Raw genomic sequence first — 18,932 nt, forward strand, 5'->3', positions numbered from 1 at the left:
TATAGGCATGAGATAAATATTGTTTAGCAAAGCTGGAATAAGAACCATTCTTATTGCAATATCATAAAGCATTTTTCTTTTTCATCTAGAGGCATAATGAAACAGGCTGAAGATAGAAATCCATCAGATTTGAAGGACAACAGTGTCAAAGAAACATTGTTCCCTAGCATTTAATTAATGCTATGTTATTAAAATTTGGGGGGGTTGTTTTTTATTTTAAATAAAGTCACCAGATTCCTTCATTTCTAAATGGCAATTTCAAAGTTACCTGCTCTGAAACCAGATTTTACAATTTTCTCTGAAATTAAAGTTATTTCAAATATTATTGCTGTTTAATTTTTTATTCTACAGGATTCAAAAATATTTTTTCTTTTTCTTACCTCTCTTGCCCTACTCACTCCTCAATTCCCTCTTCTGTATGACAAAGTGACATCACCTGTTTTATTTAGTAAAGAGCACAAGAAGATGCTACTATTTTGTCTATCTACATAGAACTCAACAATTTTCTAGAACTCATGTTATGCTAGAAAATGTGACCAAGTCCTTCCACCCTAAATTTACTTAGCGGAAGATTTTTCACAAAATGCTTAGAATCAGATTATGATATTATTCATAGATGTCAGATATTTTAAAATGAGACATTACAAAATTTTAAATGTTTAAGAATATATGGAGGGAGGGACAAATTAGAAGTATGGGATTAACAGATACAGACTACTATATGTAAAATAGATAAGCAACAAGGATATACTGCATAGCACAGGGAATTACACCCATTACCTTGTAATAACTTATAATGGAATATAATCTGCAATAATACTGAATCACTATGCTGTACACCTGAAACTAACACAATATTATAAATCAATTATATTTCAATTAAAAGAAAATACACGTACTCTTAGGATTAAACCAACCATAAGTAGATAACTTCTTTAACTTCAACAGTGTTACTGATGTGAGATTTAATATAAATGTCACATGTCCATGAAAGTAACATTCAAAACTCTTTTTAAAATGATTTAGCTCCAGTTTTGAAGTGATCCAGTTTTCTTCTGATAAACTCTCACAAAGTACTTTGATTATGTCTCTTTAGAGCATGTATCATATCCTTACTTTAACATATTCATTCATTCATTCACTCATTCATTAATTCCTTGACTCTGAATTCAAATAGATAAGTCACAGTTCCTCCTCTCAAGGAACAAACATTCTAGTGAGAGAAATATTTAACTCTTTAAAGATGTTTTGAATATACTCTGATGTAGGTATAGAGTAGACAAAAACTGAGTGTGGTAGACTCTATTTACTGCTCAAAAACATTCCCTACCACTCTACTAGGATGGCTAAAGTTTAAAAAAGAAAAAGGCAGTTAACACCAAGTGTTAGTGAAAATGGTACAGCCATTTTGTACCATTTGGAAACAGTCTGGCAGTCTGGCAGTCTGGCAGTTCCTAAAAATGTTAAACACAGAGTTACTAAATGACCCAGGAATTCCATTCCTAACTGCATACTCAAGAGAACTGAAAACATATTTCACCTAAAAACTTGTACATGAATGTTCATAGCAGCATTATTCATGATAGCCCCAAAATGAAAACAATCCAAATGCCTTCAACCAATGAATAAATAAAATGTGATACATCATAGCTATATCCATTCAATGGGTTATTATTTAGTAATAAAAAGGAATGAAGTATGGATACATGTACAAAATGGATGAACCTTGAAAACAGTATGCTAGGTAAAAGAAGGCAGTCACAAAAGACTACATATTATAAGATTCCATTTAAATGAAATGTCTGGAATAGGCAAATCCATAAAAAACAGAAAATAAATTGGTGGTTGCCCAGGGCTGGGGAGGCTGCTGGGGAAACAAGGAGTGACTGCTAATGAGTACAGGGCTTCTTTTTAAGGTAGTAAAAATGTTCCAGAAATTGCCTGTGGTAATGGTTGCACAACTCTGTGAATATACCAAACACCTCTGAACTGTACACTTTAAAAGGGTGAACTGTGTAGTATGTGAATTATATCTCAATAAGGCTGTTATTAAACAAATATATATTGGGAGGGGTTCCTCCTGCCCCTCTCTAAGAAAGCACTATACTTTCCCATACCAGTGACATCAGATTTGGCCATGCTACTGCTCTGGCTGATGAAATGTGAGTAGAAATGATATATTACACTTCTTCCAAGCAGAAGCTTTAAGAATTAGGACATGGTTTGCTATACCCTCTTTTCCATTTACGAATACTCCAGATAGAGGTCACTTCATCAGACTGAGCCCCAGAGTGAAGCTATGACAAGCAATGTGGGGGTGAGCTATTGCTAACACTCAACAGATTTATAAAGTAAGCAAAATATAAACCTTTGCTATTATAATCCACTGAGATTTTAGGTTTGTTCTTCGCCACAGTCTTGCCTAAAGTGTATACTATACCTGTTACATTTTATGGTAATATGAAGCCATAATAATTATCAAGATATTTTAAAATATTATTTATTTAACTTATCTTTTTATTTTCAATTTTGTGCATGTTTACAATATGCATAATGTGTTAGTCTGGGTAGACAATTAAAAAAATTTGGAAAATATTTCTCTTGATTGCTGAGGACCTATACCTAATCTATTATTCTCTCAGACTCATGGTATAAATTTTCCAGTGTTGTTCTGACAGTGGCACCTCAGGGTGTACAGCAGGGGCTTAATAAACATGCCTCAACTGAAAAAATATTCTTCCAGATGTCAGTAACAATACATAATAATCAGATCAGGAAAATATATTTCAAACTAACAGGCTAGTTATAAGAGTAGCATGAAATAAACCAAGGGGCTAAACAGTAAACAGTAACCATGCTGGGCACATGCCTACACAAAGGAAAACCCTGAGTACAGGTTCCCTCCATAATTTGCACAGATTAATTAATAACCAGAATGGTTAAAATTAAAAAGACTAAAAATATCAAGAGTTGGCAAAGATATGGAGCAACTGGAATGCCCATATGCTATTGCTAGTAGTGCAAACTGGACAACAACTCTGAAAAACTGTTTGGCCATATCTACTAATGATAAAGAGATGTATACCCTATGATCCAGTAATTCCTTTCCTAGGTATATACCCAGCATAAATGTATACAAATTTTCATCTATGGAAATGTTCAAAGCAACACTTTTCATAATTGTCAAAAACTAGAAAAAAACCAAGGGTCTATCAACAGAACAGATAAATAAAATGAGGTCATTTATATAATGGGATATGTTTCAGCAATGAGAATAAGTGAAATTTACTTACAACGCTTAACATGTAAGAATCTTACACATATAATGTTGACCAAAAGAACACAGACTAAAGAGTATTTACTGTACAATTCCATTTAAATAAGTCCAAAACCAGGCAAGACAAACCTAGCCTTTGAAGCCAAGTTAATAATTACCTTTTGGGAGGGGTTAGTGACAAGAATGAGCAACAAGAGGCTTCTAGAGTGATAAAATGTTCTAGTACTTCATCTGGGTAGTAGTTGACTAAAGCTACGTCAAAATCACACTAATGATTGTGCATATTTTAGTGTATACATATTTTAGTAAAGCATAATGTTTAAAAAAATAAACACACTTTTGAATAACCAATTGGTCCGAGGAAAAATAATAAAATCAGAAAATATCTTTAACTGAATAACAAGTAAACACTACTTAATAAAACCTATAGGATGCTGTCAATGCAATATTTAGAAACATATCCTTATGTTCAAAAAGAAGAAAGCCTGAGAATCTACAATTCAAGCATTTCTCCATCCTTCAAGAGGTTAGAAAAAGAACAGCTGAGTAATGCCAAAGAAAACAGAGGAAAGAAATAAAAGGTAAAATCAAAAGTGAATCAATAAAAAACATACAATGGAGAAGAACAACAGAGCCAGAAGTTAATTCCCTGAAGAGCCCAATAAAACTGACAAACCTCCGGTGATACTGTTCAAGAAAAAGAAAAATGAGGCATAAATAATAAAAATTAGGAATGAAAACAAAATCATTACCAAAGTTGCATGTAATAAAAGGAAAATTCCAAGTTTTTATGGGTAAATATGTCAATAAATTTGAATATCAGACAGAATAAACAAATTCATAGGGAAAAAATGTTACTTTACCAAAATTTATATGAGAAAAAAAGGGAGAGATTCAGTCATTTAAAAAAATAAATAAGTAATTAAAAATCTTCCCACAAAAAAAGTCCCAGGCCCCACAAGGCTTCACCAAAAAGAATTTCCTAATAATGGAGAAAGAAATAATTCCAGTCTTAGAGACATTCTTCAAGAAAAGGAAAGAGGGGAACATTCTTCAATTCACTTTATGAAGTTTTAATATCAAAATTTGAGAAAGAAAATTATAGTAAATTTCACTCATAAACACATATTAACAAATGGAATCCAACAATATATAAAAAAGCTAAAACATCAAGCCTAAGTGAGTTTTATCCCAAGAATGCAAACTTGGATTAGCATTAGAAAAATTAATAGTATTTGCCACCAATTAAAAGTTAAAAATCATATAATCACCTCAATAGATAAAGCAACTGATGAAATCCAACATCCATTCACAACAACCATAAACGGGCATATAAAAAATTAACAGCAAGCATTATACTTAATGATGAAAGACTAAAAGATCTTTTGAGACCAGGAACAAAATAAGGATGCTGCAATTACCACTTTCCTTCAACACTGTATTGGAAGCCCTTTACTGTGTGATAAAGCCAGAAAAAGAAATCAAATGTCACAGGTAGTCCTCACTCTACGTAGTTTCAACACACATAAATTTCTGTTACTACAGTTTAGTTAAATCACCACTCCCCCAACAACACAGTTTCAATTTCAGTTACCATGGTATATTAAATGTGAGTAACTATATAAAGTAACAGGATTCACTGCTAGCTCTTTGGATGACAAATCACTGCAAGTAACAGATGCATATCATGATCAGTGACCAATGACATCGTCTTTGAAAGTCTGTCAGTGATTGATCATTGTGCATCTGTCATTCAGTTTACACACAAACAGTAAAAATGTAACTATGTTGCCTCTTTGACTTACAGTGATAAACCCACATGACAGCTTATAAAAATGTATAGTCAAAAGAAGGAATTAGCTAACAAAGATCAAAGTGCAGCAAAGAACCAAAAAGTGATAATGCTGGAAGTGAAATTCTAACCAGATATAAATAATTACAGAAGAAATAGTTGACTGTGGAAATGTTGATACTGCTGCCATTTTAGAGACTCTAGATATGCAGTCAGAGAGTGAAGGGGAACACACTGACATAAAATGAAGAAAGTGAGTGTGATGAAAAGAATGGATTTATCCCAGATGAATGCTGCTGGCAAAGAAAATTCACATTACAGGAACTCTCAGAGATATTTCATGACATTGAAAGTGCAAAGGATAAATGTTAGAAGCTAATCCATATATACAGTTCACCAAGGGATATGACAAGAAAAAGGCAATCACTGATCCTTGGGTGGGGCTTCCAGTTTCCGGTTCTGCATATAAGGAGCTTATAAGTCATCCACTCTGTCCTGACATCAAGGAAAAAGCTGAAGAGACTGAAAAATCAACAACTTTTCCTGGATCCTTTCTTATGGAAGGAAGGGGAAGACACAGAGCAAACTGCTGCTCCCAAGAATGCAGAGATAGACAGACAAATGCAGAGTCATGGCTTACCAGTGCAGAGACTCATGAGCAGAAACCACCTTGGAAACTCAATCAGAGCCAAAGGGAGCCATAAATACTATCTAAAAAAGACTTTATGCAAAGATCATACAATAAATTCATGCTTTGATGCAATGTTCGCTCACCCTACTCAAAATATATACAAATGAGAAATTTAAAAATTGAAAGAGAAAACCAGTAAGACAAAGATTGGCATCAAAATGAGGTAACCATCTCCCTGGACCAGAAAGCAAAGCTATGATCAGTTAGAAATATATTAGACTCCAGGTTAAAAAGAAAGCAATGTGAGGAGGATTCTAGGAAGATGGTGTATTAGAAAGTACAAAAATCTGTCTCTCCACCTTTTCAACAATTGCTCTGGCAGAATCTGCTGTAACTATTTTGGGACTCTGGAGACTGCTGAAGGCTTACAACTTCCAGTGGAACATTTGGATGGGTAAATTGTCAATTTTCAGTCAATTTTATTCCTACTACAATAGTAGCTACCCATTCTCTATTCCCAGTTGCATGGCAGGCAGCTGTGTACATATTCCTGAAGCAGCTTGCACATAGCTAGCAGGATCCAGGGTGGCAAAAAGGACACTGTATGTCAAATATCAGCGAACTTTGTTCTTATTGCTGATGGCTGCTTCTGATCACAGAGGTGCAGAAAAAGAGGTAGGCAGTCATTCTGTTCAAGCACCCTCAACACCCTCATTGCTGAAAGCACCTCCCCCTCCAGATGAAGTGACTTCCAGGAAATTTAAAGGACCAGCACTCTTTCCTTCCTGTCATTTTTCACTTTTTTCCTTTAAGAAGCCATACATTAAAGACTAAAAAATTCAAAAATAACTGTATACACAGGGAAAATCAGAAAGTGACCATGCATGCACAGAGAAAGGGTCAGAAAAAAATATAAGAAAATCTTAAGCGACAACCTACAACAATCAAAAACAAAAACGGAATATGAAAACAAATATATGTGTGTATATACATGACTGGGACATTGTGCTGTACACTGGAAACTGACACACTGTAACTGACTATATTTCAATTAAAACAAAACAAAACAAAACAAAACAAAAACCCAACAAACCCTGGGGAAGAGGAAGGATCCAATTTCCAGAGTTACTACATTGTTAGATTCAAATATCTAGTGTTCAACAACAAAAAAATCAGAGGGCAAACAAAGAAACAAGAAAGTATGGCTCATTCAAAAAACAGATTAACTGACACTGTTTCTGAAAAAGAACTTAATGGCAGACAATCTAGACAAAGACTTTAAAACAACTGTCTTAAAAATGCTCAAAGAACTAAAGGAAGATGTGAAGAAAGTCAAGAAAACAATGTGTGAACAAAATGGAAATATCGATCCAGAAATAGAAAGTCTAAAAAGGAACCAAACAAATTCTACAGATGAAAAGTGTAATAACTGAAATGAGTATTTCATTGACAAGATTCAATGGCAAATTGGGCAGGCAGAAGAAAGATCCAGTGAAACTGAAGGTAGGACAATGACAACTGTCAAGTGTGAGGAAAAAAAAGAGAAAAAGATAGAGGAAAATTGAACAGAGCCTAAGGAAACTGTGTGATAACGTCAAGCAGACTAATTATGCACTGTGGGAATCCCAGAAGGAGGAGAGAAAAGTGCAGAGAGAATATTTGAAGAAATAATATCCGCTATACACTAGAAATTGACACAACATTGTAAACTGATTATACTTCAATTAAAAAATAATAATAATGCCTGACAGAAGAAATAAAAGCAAAAGTAAACAAATGGGACCTAATTAAACTTAAAAGCTTTTGCTCAACAAAGGAAACCATCAACAAAATGAAAAGACAACCTGCTAAATGGGAAAAAAATATTTGCAAATGATGCAATCAATGAGGGGTTAATATCCAAAAGATATAAACAGCTCATACAACTCAACATCAAAAAAAAAAAAAAACCCAAAGATCCAATCAAAAAATGGGCAGAAGGCTTGACTAGACATTTTTCCAAAGAAGATAGACAGATGGCTAACAATTCCATGAAAAGATGCTCAACATTGCTAATTATTAGAAAAGTGCAAATCAAAATCACAGTGAGGTATCACCTCACACCTGCCAGAATGGCTATCTTCAAAAAGTAAATACAAATAAATGATGGAGAGGAAGTAGAGAAAAGGGAATCCTCACACACTGTTAGTGGGAATGTAAGTTGATGCAGCTACAATGGAAGACAGTATGGAGGCTCCTAAAAAAAAACTAAAAATAGAACTACCGTATGATCCAGCAATTCCACTTCTAATTGTATATCCAGAAAAAATGAAAACACTAATTTGGAAAAAAAAATATGTGTACCTCATTGTTCATAGCAGCACTATTTGCAACAGCCAAGACATAGAAGCAACCCAAGTACCCATCAACAGATGACTGGGTTAAGATGTGATACATATATGCAGTGGAGTATTACTCAGCCATGAAAAAGGAATGAAATCCTGCCATTTGTAGTAACATGGATGGACTTAGAGAATATTACGTTTAGTAAAATAAGTCAGAGAAAGACAAATACTATATGATAGTACTTCATATGTGGAACCTTAAAAACAATACAAATGAATGTATATGCAAAATAGAAACAGACTCACAGATACAGAAAACAAATTTATGGATCCTAAAGGGAAAAGGGAAGGGGGCAGAGACAAATTAGGTGTATAGGATTAACAGATGCAAACTACTATGCATAAAATAGATAAGCAACAAGAATTTATTGTATACCACAAGGAATTATACCCAATATCTTGTAATAACCTATAATGGAAAATAACTGGCAAAAAAACTGAATCACTATGCTGCATGTATACCTAAAACTAACAAAATATTATACATCAAATATACTTCAATAAAAATAAATAGTAAAAATCTAAAATTATATTCTGCATATAATTCCGCAATTATGTGTGAGCAGACCCAAATAAGTCCTTAAAATAAGACAGATAGCAAATAATAAAACTAAATATAACAAAGTTCCCCCCAAAAAGGCAAAACTAGCAAATCTACATGCCTAAGAATATTCATTTATTCATATACTACTGCTTCTTTTAATAGTTTAAATTTTTTTAATCAAACTATGTATATCAAGTATTTTGAGAAAAATATTGCAACCTAAGGAGCTCAAAAATAAAATAAATTTAAAACATAAGTATCAACATGAACACAGAAAACAACCCTCAACTTTCACTCGATAGTTATCCTCATTGTTCTACAGGAGAAGACTGGCAGAATGGAATGCTCCAAGTATACAGTCCACCATTTCAAATAATTTTACAAATGCTTCTTTAATAGCAATGGCCAGAAAGGTAACTGTACACAGCTAAATTAACTTTTTTTTTTTAACTTTAATGCTGACTAAATTTCCCCAAAAAACTTCACCACATACACACAACACTAACTTCTTAGGTAGTATGCCCAACTCTTAATAAATTTATTTCTTAAAAGAATAAAAATAGCAAAAACTTGAGGTGCGACTGTGTGATACCACAGGCTTTTCTGACAGGGTGTCCGTGTTTGCTCTGTGTTTGTCCTCAGGCGAGGAGCCACCCCTAAAGTCCACAATCTTTTCCTGCTCTTTCTCTCCAGCCACAGTAACCTTTTGTATCCTTCCTTCACTAACAGCATTCTGCCAAAGACTACAGGAAGTATATTAATACACAGACCTTGCCTTTAGCAATTTCAGTTTGAGTATTGCAAATGATTTTACCAATACCTCAGTGGTTAGCTAACTGCAGTCAAAAGCCAGACTTAATTTTACCCTAATGTTTAATGTTTAGTGACTCTTACATGGCTCCTGTGTTTTCAGAGGTTCATTTATTCTATTTATATAAATAGAAAGGCAACACATTTATTATTTCTGGAGAATTACAAAGTAAATTTCACAAATCATGCTTAAAAACAAAACATTAATACTCTTGTAGGAAGTTGAAAGTAACAAGAAACTTGAAAAAGTTCAGGGCTCAAATCCCTTCAAGTATAAATAAGGATATACAGTATTATTTTCTTTCTTCTAACATTCCCCTAAAAATGTATTATAAGTTTAGTTTGCATGTACTTGAGGTACTATTTTTCAAGTTGCTCTCATATGGTCAATCCCACTTAAATTCTTTTCCTTTATGATATTTTTCTATTGGGATGGCTCACCTGTATGATCTCTAAATCTCACACTCAATTTTTTTGGCCAATCAGTTCCTTATACAGAGAATGACAGCATACACCATAAATAATAATCCTACAAAGGGCATTCTTTTCAATTGACCATAATGCCACATGAGTGACTTTGAAAAGAAATAAGTTAATATATTTAATTGGAAGACAACATGCAACCATAGAATATAAGCTCAGCAAGTGCTAGGACTTTTTATTCTTCTTTTTTGGGGTAGTGCTATAGCCACAGTACCTAGAATAGTGTTCAATAAATATTTTCTCAACACATGAAAATTGGTATACGTTAAAATAAACTAATTTTAAAATAGTATTTTATTAAAAAATTAAATACAGTAAAGCCTTCTAGAGCACAGATTCTCATTCATCTTATGGTCTTAAGGAAATATCAACATTTACAAGATTAAGCTCTAACAGAGATGAACCAAAATATTAAAATATTTAAAAGAATTAAATGTTAATATTAAATATTAAAAAAGAAACCAAAACACCACAACAATATTTTTAAAGACTTTTAAAATTGGTAAAATTGATAGAGGAAGTTAAAAATTCAAAGCAGTTTTTCATGTAAATTGTGATTCCACTTCTTTTTAAGGTATGGAACAAATAAAAGCCAAAACTATAAAACTTCCCAAAAAGGAAGCTTATACTAGTGTCATTACCAAACATTACCCATTAGACAGTTGTTAACATAAATGTTCTGCATACTTTCAATTTAACAACTAGTAGACTCTCTAAAGGAAATTCCCATAATAAAGATAAATGCTCTAATTTTCTGCTTATTTTTTAAATGTATATAAATGTAACAGTTAAGAATACACAAGCTTTGATATTTTAAAAAATTTAATGGCTAAACTGAAATGCATACGTTAAAATTAAAAAAAAAGCCTCACGGTTTTTTCTCCTTGAATTATGCCTGGCCAAATATTTTTCACGTAACAAATCTTCATTTTTTTAAGAGTACCAGCAAAATGTCACATAGCAAAAAAAAAAAGAAAAAAAAATGATTTGAGATAATTTTAAAAACTGATTAATGATAAAAATCTACTATCATTGTTACAGATTCAATCAGGCTTGAAAATCAGCATTATCAGTGATGTGCCCTAATCTATCATAGTCATCAAAACAAATCATAAAACTTTATGAAGCCCAACATCACCTATGTAGTATTTTTGCTAAAAAGTTAACCTAAATCTAATCAAGATGAAAAAATCTGGACAATTCCAAAATGCTGTCTACAAGACAAATGACCAGATGAGCTAAACAAGTGAAGGAAATTAAGAGGTACAAACTTCCAGTTACAAAATAAATGAGTCACAGGGATGAAATGTACAGTGTGGGGAATACAATTAATACTAATATAATTATTTTTAAAAGACAAATGACTAGCCTTCTCAAAAAGTCAATGTCATGAAAAACAAAAAGGGTGAAAGAAATAGTCTAAATAAAATCGAGAGACACATCCACTAAATGCAATGTGTAAACCTTAAGTGGATCTTGGAAAAACAGCTATAAAAAACTTTGGGAATAAATGAGGAAATTCGAAAACAAACTACATATTAGATATTATAGAATTATTATTCATTATCTTGGCTATAAAAACTACATTAGTTATTTTGGAAAGTGCTCTTGTTCTCAGAAGATGCAAAGTGAAGTATATAGATGAGAAGTACCATGATGGCTGCAATTTACTTTCAAATTGTCTGGCTTAGGAAAAAAAGTGTAGCTATATAATGTAAATGTGGCAAAATGTTAATAATTGGTTAATATAGAGGAAATTGATACTATTCTTCAGTACGTTATTCCTTCAACATTTCTGCAGATTTAAAATTTTTCCAGGTAAAAAGTTTGAAGAGAAATGTCACCAGGTCAAAAATTTTCTTCATATTTCAATTTAATTTCAGTAAAAATTACAAAATCCAAAGCTGGCTAACACATGGAAATTTTATTTTGTAAACATCTTATGACTTAAAGTAATAACTGTTACTGATTCATGTTATAGATACATTATAGATAACTAGGATTATAAAGAAATTCCCATAAATTGATCCTATTACTTGGATTTCTATTATAAAATCTGAGTTATAGTTATATTTTAAAAGATTTTAAAAGATAGCTAAAAAAAATTCTGGCCTAATAAAAAGGTTAAGTAGTTACCCTAATGAAATAGGAAATGTTCTTATATTGGGAGAGTTTTTATAGTGCTTTTCCAAAGGCAAGAAGGCTCTCCCATTATGGGACCTGGATAATCTAATCATACATGCAAAAGTCCACACACTTAATTCATCACTCTCTTTCTACTAGGGAAATCCATTATCCAGCAAAGCTGGGGTACAACAATTTACAGAGAAAAGGAAAACTATCTAATACAGTAAAACAATAAAGATCATCTTATATGTGTAAACATAGACTGGGAAGTATTTTCGTATTTCTCATATGTGTAAACATAAATTGGAAAGAATTCATTTCTGGAAACCAGTGTATTTAGTCTCCAGAACTAGCCTAAAAAGGGAGGAGAGAATGGTCATCATTCTCTTTTCAAAAATGAAGGGAAAAAAAGTAAGAAGTCAAGCAATAATCATTAATTTGATGTATTTCAGATTCATAATTCCCTTCCTTGAATTAGTGCCCCACTTCCTGTCCATAAACTGAAAAGTATGTAGCTAGTGGTTACAGCAATAAATACAAATAAGGCGATCAGATATCTATTCACATACCAAAAAACTCAACAACAATGGCTCAATATGGATACATTATATATAACATATGTAATAGTATGAATATTTTATTTTGCAACATATTCATCAATCTATGAAAGAAAGAAGCCATTCGGTGTATTCTTTCTTTAATGTCCCCTCCAAGTTTCAACTTTTCTTCAATGAAATCACTATATAGTCCAGAGGGAAAAAAAAGAACATATCTCATCAATTCTATTAACAAGATAAATTTTTTTTAACATTTTAAGATCTCTGAAATCAAGACACATCTAATCATTGACAATATCCCACAACTGCTATAAGGATACAAAGGAATTTGGTGGTTGTTCTATTGGTTTGAGAAAACAACTAACTCCTACACATTTCCAACAACATTTAAGGACCATCTGATCATTGTCTGAAAACCTCCCAATGACACCGTCTGCTAAGATCAAGAAACTTTCTGTATGAAAACCTGGAAAGTGGTGTTAGCAAAGAGGAAAAATTCCTGGAGGCAATACTGGGATAGTCTTGTCAAGAAATGCTGCATTCTAGTACACTAAGTGGTACACAGGTAATACAGTGTAGAAAAACTGATTCTAAAAGTTATTCAGAAAAAAATAAAAATAAAAAAAATAAAAGTTATTCAGAAGAGTCAGACTCTGAATACAAAGACACTTTAGAAACACCTTAACTAACTTATTATACTTATATTTCCCTTTTTAAATATGGCCAAGAGATAGATGAATTTTTTTAAAATTTTAATTAATTCTGAAAAAGCTATTTCAAAAAACATAAGCAAATGATAAAGCAGAGTATCACAGTTTAGCTGGATTTAGGGGAGGTGGGGGTAGAACAAAATATCAGATTTCTCCTTAAAAATATGCCCCAAAATGTCTTAAATGATATCACTTAATAGTAGCAATAACAAAGGGAACAGATACTCTCATGTAATACTGCTGCTGGGAACATAAGTACTTTCTGCAGTACATTCAATATTAATAAAGCCTTAAAGATGTACATAACTTCTTACCCAGAAACTTCACTGAAATAATCAGAGATGAGTGGAAAGTAGTTCAGAATAACACTGTTTATATTTTTTAAGTAAAATTAGAAATAAATACCCCCCCAAAAATTAGTTAAATAGATGTAGCAAATAAAATGAGACATAATTATTCCAAATTGTAACATGCAGTTATTTCAATGATGAAACAGAAGAAAAGATGGTAATAAAATATTGGTAACTAAAGGATACACTGATCTAAACAATACATTTATAAATTTTAAATAAATTTACTCAATATATTTAAACCGTACACATGTTCATAAAAAACCTATTAAGGTCATATGACAGAACCTTAATTAATTAATAATGGCAATCTCTACAATATGGGGAGACAGATGATTTTTTTCCTTTTATTTGCTTTCCAGAATCTTCTACAAAAAGAAAAAATTTTACTTTTGTTATATCTATATGAAGGAAATTGTACAGTTCTTTAAAATCATATCAGGGACTCATAGTATTCTGTGTGCTCAGGCCTGTTCATAAAACTTTATTAAATTATAGTGAAAAAATAAATAAATATAAAATCTTCTCAGAAAATTACTGCATGAAATGCTTCTCCCCTAAAAAGACTAAACTAATCAAGAAGAAAAACAGGATCCAAGAATCAATGAATCCAACACAAGACACAAATAAAAACATATTCAAATAAGCATTATATAGCAATCATATAAAACTCAGACTGAAACAAGTCACCCAAAAAAAGAGGTCTTCCACAAAAGGGAAGTTTTGACAAACTAGATGATGTATTTAAAATACTGGAAAACCAGAGGAAAATTAAAGACAAACTAAAAAATAGAGACATCCATGGTTTAGAAGACTCAATATCATTAAAATGTCAGTTTTCCCCAAACTGACCTAAAGATTCAAAGCAATCCCAATCAAAGCCCCAGACAGCAAGCCGGTGAAACAAACAGATTCTAAAACATATATGGAAATGTAAAGAGCGAAGAGTAGTGAAGGCTCTTATGCTACCAAATATCAAGATTTATTAGAAAGTTACAGTAATTAAAACAGTGTAATATTGGCAAAATGATTTCTTAAAATACAGTAGTGGAATAAAGTCCAGAAATAGACTTATACATATATGGTTACCTAATTTACCACAAAATATCACGTCAGTTCAGTGCAGTAGGGGTGGGGAAACAGACTTTTCAATATATGGTGCTGCCTCAACTGGGTATCCACACAAAAAGTACAATCTTGACCCCAACCCCATAGCATACACAAAAGTTTACTTCAGATAGGCTATGGAACTAAATGCAAAAGATTAAACAATATAAATTCCAGAACACTACAAAAATTTTTAGATAGACATTAGGGTAGCAAGGAATTCTTGAATAGGACATAAAAAATACTGACAACTTAAAAATTTCAATTTTATTAAAATTAAGAACTTGCTTTCATCAAAAGAAACTACCAATAGATAAAAAGGCAAGCCACAAAACATGACATTTCTGCACAAGATCAAAGAGATACCTGTAATACATACATCTGACAAAAGATTCAAATCCAGAATATATAAAGAAACACTATAAATCAATAAGAAAAAAGCCAACAAGCGATTTTAACAAGTATTTCACAAAACAAGATATCCAAGTACACAATCAATATATGAAAAATTCCTCAACTTCAAGAATCATCAGGAAAATGCTAATCAAATGCATAATTCTTTACTATTAAATACACACCAGAAAGGCTAAAATGAAAAACAGACAAAAACAAGGCTTTAAAGCAACTATAACTCTCATTCACTGCTGACAGGAATGTAAATTGCAATGATCACTTTAGAAAACTATTTCATAATATCTTCCAAAGCTGAACAACACATATTCTGTAATTCCTTGGGTATATAACCAAAAGACCACATCCATAGTTACCCAAAGACACATACAAGAATGTTCACAGTGACACTATTTGTAATGATTAAAAGACATGAAAGACAATTACAGTTATTGGCAAGGGTATGGAAGAGTAACAACCCCTTCATACAGTGCTGGTGGAAGTGCAAAACTGAACAGCCAATTTGGAAAACAGTTTGGCCATTTCTTAAAAAGTCAAACATAAACTTACCAAATGCCTGGCAATTTGTCCACACACAAATACTCATAGCAGCTTTATTTATAACATCCAAAAAAAAAATAGAAACAATTCAAATGTCTCATCAATAGGTGAATGGATAAATTGCAGTATATCCATAAAATGTAATAATATTCAGCAAAAATAAGAAATGAGCTATTGATACACAAAACAACACAGATAAACTGCAAAATAATTATCCTAAATGAAAGGGGCCAGACCAAAAAAATGTACATGCTGTAAGATATATGAATTAAATTAAAATTCTAAAAAATGCAAACTAATCTATAGTGATAGAAAGTGGATTAGCGGTTGCCTGAGGGTGATGGGGAAAAGGGACTCAAGGAGGGGTGAGTGGAAGGGAGGGATTATAACGGGACATGAGGAAACTTTTAAAGATTATAGGCATGTTTATTATCTTGATTGTGATGACAGTTATGTCATCTACCTATGTTAAAACTTATCAAACTACAAGTAGTGCAGTTTACCATGTGTCAATTATATCCCAATAAGGCTGTTTATAAAAAGTCAGCACAGTGGAACTTTTGTGAGAGTGTGAGAGTGAGGGAGTGAAGTGGGAGGATCAAGAGGGATTTCTAAAGTGGTGTTAGTGTTCTGATGCTTGACTGGTTATTAGTTATATGGGTGTATTTACTTTGAAAATTCATGGAGCAGTATACTTAGGATCTGCCTACTTTTCCGTATGCACTGTTATACCTTAATTTTTTTAAAGCTTATTAAAAAGAAAATGAGATACTATTATCTACTCATCAAAATGTTGCTCTTTTTAATTTTAGAGAACATCATGTGTTAGCAAAGATGCAGAACAACTGGAACTCTCATACACTTCTGCTGAGTGGGTATAATCACTTTGGAAAATCACTGTATCTACTAAAATGGAACACACATATATACCCAGTGACCCAACAGTTCTACTCCTAGGTGTGTAACCAACAGAAATGCACACATATGTCCATCAAAAGACATGTATAAAACTTTTACTTAGAAACACTAGTTAAAATCATCCAAAACTGCAGACAACTCAAATTTTAATCATCAGTACACTGGAAAAACAAATCGTGATAAATACTGATTTAGTGGACATTATATAGTAATGAAAAAGAATGAACTACTCCTACATGCAAAAACATGTATGAAGCTCAGAAACTTAATGCTGAGTGAAAGAAATCAGACTTGGGAGATGATACCATGAGACTATTTAAATTCAAAAACAGTCAGAAATTCAAAGGTAACAGCTATTCTGGTGAAAGTCAGCGTACTAGTACCACTGGAAGGTATGAATAATAACTGCTTCTAGAGCCCTGGTAATGTTCTATATCAATCTGTGTAGTAGTTATGTGACCATGTTAACTTCATAAAAATGTATCAAACAGTATACTCAAGATCTGTCCATCTTACTGTATGTATATTACAATTAAATTTTTTTAAATTTACTCCTCAAAATTTCAACTCTATACTGAGCCAGAGAAGGAAAGAAAAAGAAATAATTCAAATAGTGCAGCTATATTCTCTGACCACACCCTACTACCAATGAGAATTATGTCCCCAGACAAAGAATACAAACAATAAGCCTGACATACTCAGTACATACTGGCAAAATCTGTAGAAAGAATGTGTTGACTATTTTAGGGGTTTCTCTACTATTGACAAGAAGTAAAAACACTGTTTAGGCAACCAAAGAACAGGGTAGAGAAAACTTTGTCTATATCCTCAAGAAATAAACTGAAAAATTAATTGGGAAAACATTGAAAAAAAATCTAAAAGGCAAAAATGACAAATAACAAGAAGTCAGAAAACTGGCTCTCCATAAATGTGCTCACTGTCCCAAGCAGAGGCAGAGAGATACAGAAATACTCTAGTGTATAAATACGATTACTCTATGAAATTGTGAAATATCCATTATTAGGTTATTTATACAGTTTACATACATTATTAAGTAGAATTGTAAAAACAAAACCAGGTATAATTTACTTGACAGACATTTAAAGACATTTTTCAAGAGTAAATGTGATTGCTCTGTAAAATATAATTTCACTGTATTGTGTAGTATATATACATATATACACATAAATACATATATCTATACATATATAACATGTGTGTGTTTAATACAAGAGACAGTCTAAATAGATTATTCAGAGTTAGAAAAGTAGCAAAGGCACTAAAGTAGTACCAAATTATATTGGAAAGAGTAGGCTGAAAAGGAATGGTTTAAGGTGTTAATTTCTCATTTAACATAAGTAGTAATCAAGCAATAATGTCTAGAGTTGATAAATTGGAATCAATTATAAGAACATTATTTAAAGATATGGAAAAGATCACCAAAACAACCAGAACAGGATTTGCTTTTAATCTTTTCTTTGAAGAAAGAGACTGGGATTATGGCAGGAGACTGCTACTTTTCATACAACTGAATGTAGTATTTTATATTTTTAATCATGAACTGGTCCTATTTGATTATTAAAACTTTAAAATATGTTACAGAAGAATGCAACACACAAAAATTTTCACTCCATTTAATTTTAAAAGCAGATCATATACTTTGATCCCAATGGAAACACGTCTATAGAGGCACTGTATGAAAACATATCTGTAAAGGGTATAACTGTCCCTATTTCACAGGTTTGAGGGAATTAAACCAGATAATATACCAGCAAAGTTACCAGCAAAGTTCCTGTACAATGTAAGGATTCAATCAATATTAGCTATCATTACTAGTGTCTATTATACATGCAGAGAATAAAGATTCAGCACTAGTGTTAGAACTGATGCTAGTCATTATGTAAAGTATCTGATATATAATAAGTACTCAATAACTAATGGCTGAATTAATTAATTACTGAGTCTATAGACTCAGGAACAGATAGCTTTCAAGGAAAAGATAATTCTAAGACTGTTAAATAAAATAAAGACAGCTACCTGGTAAACCACAATGAAATTAGAATAAAAGTAAAATCAAAGCCTAACAAAGTACAAAAAAAAAAAAAAACTAACAAAGTACAAAAAACAAATCACGCCCCAATTTTATCATTTATAATAAAAATAACAATAGCAGCAGCAGCATAAATTACACGGATAACAGTGGTTATCAGGTATAGCATTTCCTGGGTGTTAATTTTTCCTTCAAATGTTCTCCTGTATTATTAAATTTTTTTATAAATACTACTTCTATA

At 32.0% G+C, this 18,932-nt stretch overlaps 1 protein-coding gene across 2 annotated transcripts in view; it reads right to left on the reverse strand.

Annotated features, from left to right (window-relative positions):
- FCHSD2 (FCH and double SH3 domains 2) overlaps positions 1 to 18,932 on the reverse strand; it is a 194,330-nt gene that overhangs the window by 142,435 nt on the left and 32,963 nt on the right. The window lies entirely within an intron of this gene.

This window comes from Camelus ferus, chromosome 10 (genome assembly GCF_009834535.1).
Source record: "Camelus ferus isolate YT-003-E chromosome 10, BCGSAC_Cfer_1.0, whole genome shotgun sequence".
Lineage (NCBI taxonomy): Eukaryota > Metazoa > Chordata > Mammalia > Artiodactyla > Camelidae > Camelus > Camelus ferus.